Source organism: Pan paniscus, chromosome 23, assembly GCF_029289425.2.
Source record: "Pan paniscus chromosome 23, NHGRI_mPanPan1-v2.0_pri, whole genome shotgun sequence".
Lineage (NCBI taxonomy): Eukaryota > Metazoa > Chordata > Mammalia > Primates > Hominidae > Pan > Pan paniscus.
The window spans coordinates 60,532,161-60,542,398 of record NC_085927.1 but is presented as its reverse complement, the minus strand read 5'-3'; positions in this window follow the sequence as shown (position 1 = coordinate 60,542,398).

The window sequence follows — 10,238 nt, the reverse complement described above, 5'->3', positions numbered from 1 at the left end:
CGTCAGCCACAAGGACGTGGGCACATCTGTTCACAGGAGCAGCGCCACGTGCCTTTGAGTGCCAGGAACGGGGTGGGAGGGTGTGAGGGCCAGAAGACTCAGAAGATGCAAAGTGCCTGAGAGAGACGGGATTTTCCCCCAGAAGAAGCATTCTTAGAGACTCAGGCACTGGACCTCCTTGGTTCTTATAAGAAACCTGTCTGAAGCTGGGTGATGAGTTGCACACTCCAGGTGGGGATAAGGGGCCTGGAGCCCCTGCTGGCTCCTAGGAAGGCACAGCAGCAGACCCTGAGACAGCTCTTCTGGGGCCCCTCCACCCTCCCAGGCCTCTGCATTTCACCTGTGCCCACACTTCTGTCTCCTGCCTTCACCTTTTGACCCACTACTAACGATTCTCCACCCAGCAGACAAAGTGATCTCTTAAAAATATCTGTTGGCTGGGCACGGTGGCTCACGCCTGTAATCCCAGCACTTTAGGAAGCCGAGGCGGGTGGATCACCTGAGGTCGGGAGTTCGAGACCAGCCTGACCAACAGGGAGAAACCCCATCTCTACTAAAAATACAAAATTAGCCAGGTGTGGTGGTGCATGCCTGTAATCCCAGCTACGTGGGAGTCTGAGGCTGGAGAATCACTTGAACCTGGGAGGCGGTGGTTGCAGTGAGCCGAGATCGCACCATTGCACTCCAGCCTGGGCAACAAGAGAAAAACTCTGTCTCAAAAAACAAAAAATCTGTTAGGCTGCACACGGCGGTTCACTCCTGTAATCCCAGTGCTGTGGGAGGCTGAGGTGAGAGGATTGCCTGAGGCCAGGAATTCAGACCAGCCTGGGCAACATAGTGAGACCCCAGCTCTAAAGATTTGTTTTTGTTTTTTTTGAGACGGAGTCTCGCTCTGTCGCCCAGGCTAGAGTGCAGTGGTACCATCTCTGCTCACTGCGACCTCCGCCTCCCGGGTTCCAGGGATTCTCCTGCCTCAGCCTCCCTAGTAGCTGGAACTACAGGTGTGTGCTGCCATGCCCAGCTAATTTTTTTTTATTTAATAGAGACAAAATTTCACCATGTTGGCCAGGCTGGTCTCAAACTCCTGACCTCAGGTGATCCACCCGCCTCAGCCTCCCAAAGTGCTGGGATTACAGGCGTGAACCACCACGCCTGGCCAACAATATTTGTTTTAATTAGCCAGGCTTGGTAGCATTTGTCCTAGCAATTTGGGAGGTTGAGGTGGGAGGATCACTTCAGCCCACTAGGTCGAGGCTGTAGTGAGCTATAATTGTACCACTGCACTCCAGCCTTGGGGACAGAGTGAGACCCTGTCTGCAAATAAACAAATAAAACATCAGGCTGGGCTTGAGCATCTATTCCTGCTCAAAATTTCGCAGGCTTCTCAGAAGAAAATCCAAACCGCTTACAGTGACCCAGTTTGCCCTTGAGGCCTCCACGCACACCCCCTTCCCCCCAGTCTTAGGGGGTGGCCTGGCTGTTCCCTTCAACGGCAACGCTCTGCCTCCATTGTTGGCCTCCTCTGCACGGAGGGACCGTCTGAGCACCTGCCCGTGTCTGTGCAGCATGGCACACTGACGTCAGGCCCACGTGCATGCCCAGGTGGCCAGTCACATGCCAGGTGCTCCCTCAGTGTTGGCCAAGTGAGAGGAGCACACCTTCCGGGCGTTCAGACACCTCCCCGTGGCAGACACCGTTCGTTGCTACCAAACAGCCACCTCCTTCCTAATGGGCTCCCATTTTTCAGTGCTGGGCAAAGGTCCCTTGATCTTGGAGTTGCAGCCTCTTTCTCTCCAAGGAGGGCGGTGACCAGCCTGAGCCAGTCAATCCAGTGATTGGTTCAGGAGTAGCCTGTGACCAGGAGTCCTGGTAGTGAACGACAGGGGCAGCCCTGGGCGTGAGGACCTTGCGCAGCCGTCACAGGCCCTGATTGGACACTGGGCAGCTGCTAACCCAGTGTCTCCAGCTGCCTACCTGGAGAGCTCCAAGCGTAAGAAAACAAACCCTGCCTGTTGAAGCCACTGCTAGTGAGGGTTCTGTTATTCGCAGCCAAAAGCCTTGCTGGAATGTGGCCTGTGAATGGTTGTGTGGCGGGCACATGTGCCTGCGTGAGCCTGTGGTGTCAGACAGTGTGCTGAGGACTGTCCACGCAACCGTTTCATCCCTTTTCATCTGGTTTGAGGGCTGCGTTGACCACACCCCAAATCCTGCTGTGTTTGGAATCACCCCCATAAGGTGGTGGTTTCCTTGGGGTGCCCAGCAGCCCCTGATGCTGGCACAAGGGGGGCCCTTGTGCACTTGTGGTCCGAGTGGAGGTGCTGGCCCCAGGTGGTGCTGTAGAAAGTGAAGCAGAGGGTCCTCTTCAGACTTTCCTCCCCATCTAGGAGTAAATAGTAACTTCTCTTAAAAGCAAAATTTATTCAAAGACCTGTACTAACATTCTTAAATAACTGCTAGCTGAATAAAGAACTCAATGTCCTTTATGTTCTTAGCTCCCACAATTTAGCCTAAATATCTGCCCTGGCATGCTTAAACTGGCCCAAGCAAGCCTTACGTCACAGCCTGTTCCTCTTCCTTATTTGAAGGCGTTTTTACCTTTCTCAGCATTCCACAAGTTACTTCCTCCTTCCTTTGTTCTCGTCTCTCTTTGCCTCTTTTAAAAAGTGCTAAGTTGCTAGCCAATCGGGACAAATACAGAACGTGAGGTCCCGTTCCAGCCGATGGAAACCGGACACAGCAGTAAGGTGGACGCATCAGGTTACAAATGAGCCTGTCCCCTTTTGTTCGGTGTACTCTCACGGCAAAACTGCTGGCGAGTGTACCCTTTCTGCAGAAAGTATAAGAGAAAATTAAATTTATGTTCAAGTGCTGTTTCTTTACGGCACCGAGGAACAAGCATTTCAAACAGCGCTGTGGTTCAAGATGAGGGCAGAGAGGAACTGAACTGGAGGCATGATTCCAGTATCACACGAAAGACCAAACCCTCTAGCAAGAACTAAATGAATACTAACACCCAACCACAGTCTTCAGGCACCTCCTCCAGCTCTGCTGCTCCACTTCCTCTCACTTGGGTAGTGTGCATAACTGAGTTAATCCCACCCATGTTTATGCATCAGCACCGTGCAGTGCTGGGCATGGGGTTGTCAGAGGAGACCCACTCTGCACTCACCGGGCTTACAGTCTAGCAAAGGAGATGAGCTTAATCCCGGGATGTCAGATGCACCTGAAATTTTCAGTGTGATTGAAGTCACTGCCTCTGGTAGGGTGGGGTGTGTGGAGTTGCCTGACCAGGGACACCAGAGAACCTATGGGTGCCACAAATCTTCCAAATCTTAAGGGGTCATAACATGATGCATGCATATGTATAAAGCGATCAACCCACACTCGCAAGCTGTGCATACTTTATGACGTCATTGCGTATTTTCTATTTCAGTAACAATCTAACCATAATAAATGCTACAAACGAAGGGTACCTGGTCTTACAAGAACATAACCAAGAGGTGGGGGTGGAAAGATAAATGAGCTCTGAGGAGGGTGTTCAAATGCACTCTGCACCCAAGGATTTTTCCACTCCCCCATTCCGCTTTCGGTTTTGCTCTGATTTGTTTGTGTTCAGAAATGCTTTTCACCAGTTAGCTGTTTGAGCCAGATGCACCCTCCTCACACAGGCATGTACACGTATGCGTATGTGCACATGTGTATGCATACAGAAATACGCACGCATGCACACTCACATTCACGTGCACGGAGGCACATACACATGCATCCGGGGATACGTGCCCCCCGGGGACATGCGCACGTGAACACACAAGGACTCACCCATGCACACAAGCATGCATATACGTGCATATTTGCCGTGACATACACACTGTTACTGTTGATTTACAAAACAGCCCCTTTCCTGTGAGCCTAAGATAATCTATTCACCAGGCTGGCAGCCATCCATTCCCACAGAGCAGCTTCCTCAGGGAGCTCAGTGTCCTCTCGAAGGGGCTAAGTGTGTTTTGAAATGGACAGAACAAACAAACAAGTTGATTCTGTGGTTTCCCCTCAGGTGCGTTAGGAAGGAAGAGGGGATATCCGGAGCCCAAGTGATTGCGTGAACGACAGGGTAAGAGGGGGCTCCTGCAGGGAAACTCCCCTCCCCTCCCTGTGGCCCCTCCTTGGCTGTGTGCTCGTCTGTCCCCGAAGTGACCAGAAGGGGGAGCCCAGGGAACGTTTCAATGGAACAATGTTTAAATTCACCTCTGAATTTTTTTTTTTTTTTTTTTTGAGACGGAGTTTCGCTCTTGTTGCCCAGGCTGCAGTGCAATGGCGCGATCTCAGCTTACCGCAACCTCCGCCTCCCAGGTTCAAGTGATTCTCCTGCCTCAGCCTCCCGAGCAGCTGGGATGACAGGCATGTGCCGCCACACCCAGCTAATTTTGTATTTATTAGTGGAGACCGGGTTTCTCCATGTTGGTCAGGCTGATCTCGAACTCCCGACCTCAGGTGATCCGCCCGCCTTGGCCTCCCAAAGTGCTGCGATTACAGGCGTGAGCCACTGTGCCTGGCACCTCTGAATATTTTTAATTACGAAAGTAATGCATATTCATTAGAGAAACTCAAGTAATGCCCGCTCATCTCAGTCCCAGGTAGCCAATGCTATCAGTTTAGGGTTTGGGGGGCGGGCACACACCACATTGTTCTCCACATTCATGCAAATTATGTATTTTGGCCCCAGGCGTTGATTCAACTCTAACCTCACCCCCTGCTGCACCCTGGACACTGCCTCTCAGCTGTCTGATGTGTCCCCTCCCTTTTGCAGCCCTGAGCCTGGTGCAGGGGGTCAGTAGTAATGAAGGGGGGAGTGCATTTATTTATGCCCCTTCCAGCCTCCTTGGCTCCTTTGTGTGAAGGCCGAGAGCCTTCCTTGTGGCTGCAGCAACATGGTGAAACCCAGTCTCTACTGGAATACAAAAAATTGGCCAAGTGTGTGGCGGTGTGCGCCTGTAATCCCAGGTACTCAGGAGGCTAAGACAGGAGAGTCACTTGAACCCTGGAGGCAGAGGTTGCAGTGAGCCACGATTGTGCCACTGCACTCCAGCCTGGGCGACAGAGCAAGACTCTGTCTCAAAAAAAAAAGAAAAAAAAGAAAAACAAAGAAAGAAACCGTGGCAGCCTTATTGCTGTTTAAGGAGAAAGTTTAAGTGGTCTGCATAGAAGATCAAACCAGCCAAAACATTTCCTTAACCCAAAGTCTAATCCAGAGCAAGGCCCTAATTCTCTCTGATTCTATGAAAGCTGGGAGAGATGAGGAAGCTGCAGGAGAAAAGCTGGAAGGTAGCAGAGGTTGGTTCATATGGTTTCAGGAAAGAAGCTGTCTCCATGATGTAAAAGTACAAGGTGGGGCAGCAAGTGCTGATGGAGAAGCTGCAGCAAGCTCTCCAGAAGATCCAGCTAAGGTAAGTGATGAGGGTGGCTACAGTAAACAATAGATCTTCAGTGTACGCAATTTTTTTTTTTTTTTTTTTGGAGACAGAGTTTTACTCTTGTTGCCCAGGCTGGAGTGCAGTGGCGCAATCTCGGCTCACTGCAACCTCCGCCTCCCGGGTTCAAGTGATTCTCCTGTCTCAGCCTCCCGAGTAGCTAGGATTACAGGCATGCGCCACCAGGCCTGGCTAATTTTGTATTTTTTGTAGAGATGGGGTTTCACCATGTTGGCCAGGCAGGACTTGAACTCCTGACCTCAGGTGATCTGCCTGCCTCGGCCTCTCAAAGTGCTGGGATTACAGGTGTGAGCCACTGCGCTCGGCACCATCTGTGACTTTCATAGCTAGAGAGAAGTCAATGCCTGGTTTTAAAGCTTCAAAGGACAGTCTGACTCTCTTGTTAGGGGCTAATGCAGCTGGTGGCTTTAAGTTGAATGCTCATTTACCATTCTGAAAATCCCAGGGCCCTTAAGAAAGATGCTAGGCTGGGCATGGTGGCTCACGCCTATAATCCCAGCACTTTGGGAGGCCGAGGCGGGTGGATCACGAGGGCAGGAGATGGAGACCATCCTGGCTAACACGGTGAAACCCCATCTCTACTAAAATTACAAAAAATTAGCTGGGCGCGGTGGCGGGCACCTGTAGTCCCAGCTACTCGGGAGGCTGAGGCAGGAGAATGGCATGAACCCGGGAGGCGGAGCTTGCAGTGAGCCGAGATCGCGCCACTGCACCCCAGTCTGGGCGACAGAGTGAGACTCTGTCTCAAAAAAAAAAAAAAAAAAAGAATATTCATGATTCACAGGAAGAGGTCAAAATATCATCATCATTAACAGGGCTTGAAAGAAGTTGATTCCAACTGTCATGGATGACTTTGAGGTGACAGGTCCAGTGGAGGAAGTAACTGCAAATGTGTTGAAAGTATCATAATAGCAAGAGAATTAGAGTTAAACGTGGGCCTGAAGATGTGACTGAATTGCTGCCATCTCAGGATAAAACTTGAACAGATGAAGAATTGATTCTTATGGACAAAGAAAGTTTTTTTTTAATTTTCTTGTTTATTTATTTATTTAGGCAGAGATGGGGGTCTCACCATGTTGCACAGGCTGGTCTTGAACTCCTGGACTCAAGTGATTCTCCTGCCTTGGCCTCCCAAATTGCTGGGATTACAGGCGTGAGCCACCGTGCCTGGCTGAAAGTGGTTTCTTGAGATAGAATCTACTCTTGGTGAAGATGCTACGGACATTGTTGAAATGACAACAAGGGATTAGAATATTGCACAGGACCGAGTGCAGTAGCTCAGGCCCGTAATCCCAACACTTTGGGAGGCTGAAGTGGGAGGATCGCTTGAGACCAGGAATTTGAGACCTGCCTGGACAACATGGTGAGACCTCATCTCTCCAAAAAAACGTTGGCTAGGCACCGTGGCACTTGCTTTAGGTCCTGGCTACCCGGGAGGCTAAGGTGGGAGGATCACTTGAACCCAGGATATCGAGGCTGCAGTGAGCCATTATTGTGCCACTGCACTCCAGCCTAAGTGACAGAACAAGACCCTGTCTCTTAAAAAAAAAAAAAAAAGAATATGACATAAACTTAGTTGGTAAAGCAGCAGCAGTGTTTGAGAGGGTTGACTTCAATTTTGAAAGAAGTTCTACTATGAATAAAATGCTATCAAACAGTGTCACATGCTGTAGAGAAATATTTCATGAAAGAGTCAGTGTGGCAAACTTCATTGTCTTAATAAATTGCTACAGCTGCTCCAACCTTCAGCAACGACCACCCCGATCAGTCAACAGCCATCAACACTGAGGCAGTACCTTCTACCGGCAAAAAGATTATGACTCACTGAAGGTGGAGATGATCACTGGCATTTTTTTGGCAATAAGGTATTTTCTTTTTTTTTTTGAAACAGAGTCTTGCTCTGATGCCCAGGCTGGAGTGCAGTGGCATGATCTTGGCTCGCTGCAGCCTCCGCCTCCCGGGTTCAAGCGATTCTCCTGCCTTAGCCTCCAGAGTAGGTGGGACTACAGGTGCGTGCCACCATGCCTGGCTAATTTTTTTTTTTTAAGACGGAGTCTTGCTCTGTCACCCAGACTGGAGTGCAGGGGCGTGATCTCGGCTCCCCAAGTAGCTGGGACTACAGGCGCCCGCCACCATGCCCAGCTAATTTTTTGTATTTTTAGTAGAGACGGGGTTTGACCGTGTTAGCCAGGATGGTCTCAATCTCCTGACCTCATGATCCGCCTGCCTCAGCCTCCCAAAGTGCTGGGATTACAGGCGTGAGCCACCGCGCCCGGCCAAAAATGACTTTTAACATTTTTTGTGTTTCAGCATTTTTCAACATATAGTTTCTAGCATGCTACGTATGACCCTGCCTATTTTCTTTCTTTCTTTCTTTCATCTCTCTCTCTCTCTCTCTCTCTCTCTTTCTCTCTCTCTCTTTTCTTTTCTTTCATTGTGGTTACAGGGTCTTGCTCTTTCCAGCCAGAGTGCGGTGGCATGATCATGGCTCACTGCAGCCTCAACCTCCTAGGCTCAAGCTATCCTCCTCCCTTACCCATCCAAGTAGCTGGGACTACAGGTGTGTGCCACCACACCTAGATAATTTTTTTTTTTTTTTTTTTTTTTGTAGAGATAGAGGTTTCGCTTTGTTGCTCAGGCTGGTCTCGAACTCCCAGACTCAAGGGATCTGCCCACCTTGGCCTCCCAAATTGCTAATATTACACAGTAGCATGAGCTACTGTGCCCAGAAATTTATTTCCACTTAATAGCATAACAGAAATTTTCTGTGTAATTACAAACATTGGAACTTTTTTTCACATCTGCCCAATATTTCAATTAGGTAAATATACCTTAATCAATTAACCCTATTGGTCAATATTCAGATTACTTTTATGCTTACATTATTTCAAAGAAAAATGCAATAAACACTTTTCTGTAGAACGCGTTTTATTTAGAACGCCATCCTTGGGCTAGATTGGCGGAAGTTGGAGGCGTCATGCAGCGCCTCCTGCCTGTGAGCCAGGCGATCCGCCAGGTTCTGGGAGGACCTAAGGTCAACAGCCACGCCTGCTCTCTGGGCTCACAGTCAGCAGCCGCTAGCAGGAGAGCAAGTCCTCAGAAGGCCCGAGACCAGGGCCCGGGAGCGCCCAGAAGGACGGGAGGTCACCCAGTGACAAACAGGGAAGGGCAGCAGGTGCGCCCAGGAACCCAGAGGCTCCCAGAGCAGAAGTGGGATGCAGGGGTGGGGGCGGGTCATGCTGAGGTTCAACAGGGACCTGCTTCCTGGTTCAACAGGGAGCTGGCCAGAGAGAGGGATCTGCTGAGGCTTCTGTTTAAAAACCCTGGCCTGGGTGTAGGTGCAAGTGGATTTGCAGGTGCAGTGAGGCAGCGGCCGGAGCAGGCTGTTGCACGAAGATCCAGGAAAGTCAGAGTGGTTTGATCCAGGCAGAAGAGGGGGAAATGGAGCCAGGGGCAGACGTAAAGGTGCTGGGGTGAGGATAAGGGTGACAGGAGGGAGGAGTCTGGGGTGACCAAGGCCTGCAGCTCAGATGACTGGGAAAAAACATAAAACAGAACACAGATGAATGCAGGGGTCGGGACGAAGGCTCCTGTGAGTCTGAAGTGACTGTGAGTGGCACCCTCTGGCCAGCCACAGTGGCTCTCAGAGCTCATTCTGCAGAGCACCGGCCCAGTGATGAGCCGAGGAAGTGCCCCGGGAGGTCAGCTGATCTGCCCAGTAGTCTGCACAGGGGGCGGCTGCCAGGGGCCTGAGCACAGGGAAACCCTCGAAACTGTGGGAGGGATGAAGCCAGAGAGGTAGACCCCAGAACCGACTAAGCCCAGGATGGGGCGTGGAGGGCGGCCAAGCTCAAGAAGACCATGAGATTGGAGAAGGAGCTGCAGAGAGGTGGAAGGCAGACAGGCGAAGGACTCACGAGCACGTCCAACAGCCGTCCTAAGGGCCGGCTGGAGGGGGAGAGACCTGAAGACACGTTGAGGGGCGGGGGCCCGGCAGGGGCGGGGCCGGGCAGGGGCGGGGCCGGGCAGGGGCGGGGCCAGGCCGGGCAGGGGCGGGACGGGGGCGCCGGAGGGCAGGGCTTGGAGAATTCTCACCTGAGTGGAAGAGCAGAGGGAGGAGGTGGGTGGGTGGCAACGGTTTCCAGGCAGCAGCTACAGGGGATTGAGGGCCACACCCCGAATGCCCTAGCCCAGGGGGCACAAGTTTCAAACGTACACACCCAGTGGGGCTATCTGCCTCCTTACAGCTTTATCTCAACTAGTAGGAAAGTTTTCTCATAAACGTTCTGCGTTTCCGTCGTGCCACTGGTCTGCGTCCTCGGTCTCTCTGGGGCCTCAGGTCTGTGCGCTGCACACGGGCTGAACCTCTGGATCATGATGCACTTCCTAACACTGGGCAGCTATTTCTCTGCTTGTTGGCTCTGTGAAGACGTGTTTTTTACGGACAGCACTTTCTAATGTTTATGTAGTAAGTTTGTGTATACTTCCCTTAGCTCACTAAGGAACCTTCAACTGTTGTCTTCCTGGTGTTGCACGAATCCTGGGCTCAGACAGAGGGACCCCGGCCATGCTGACCCCTGCCTGGGAGGCGGGCTCACCCAGGAGGGCCTGGGAGGGAACATTGCCAGGCATCTGCAATCACCTAAGCACATAGTGAAAAAGTCACTTATTTTCTTCTGGCATTCTCTGGAGAATTTTTTAAATATCCATTTTAAGATCTAAGTAGATTGTTTTTCTTTTCCTTTTTCT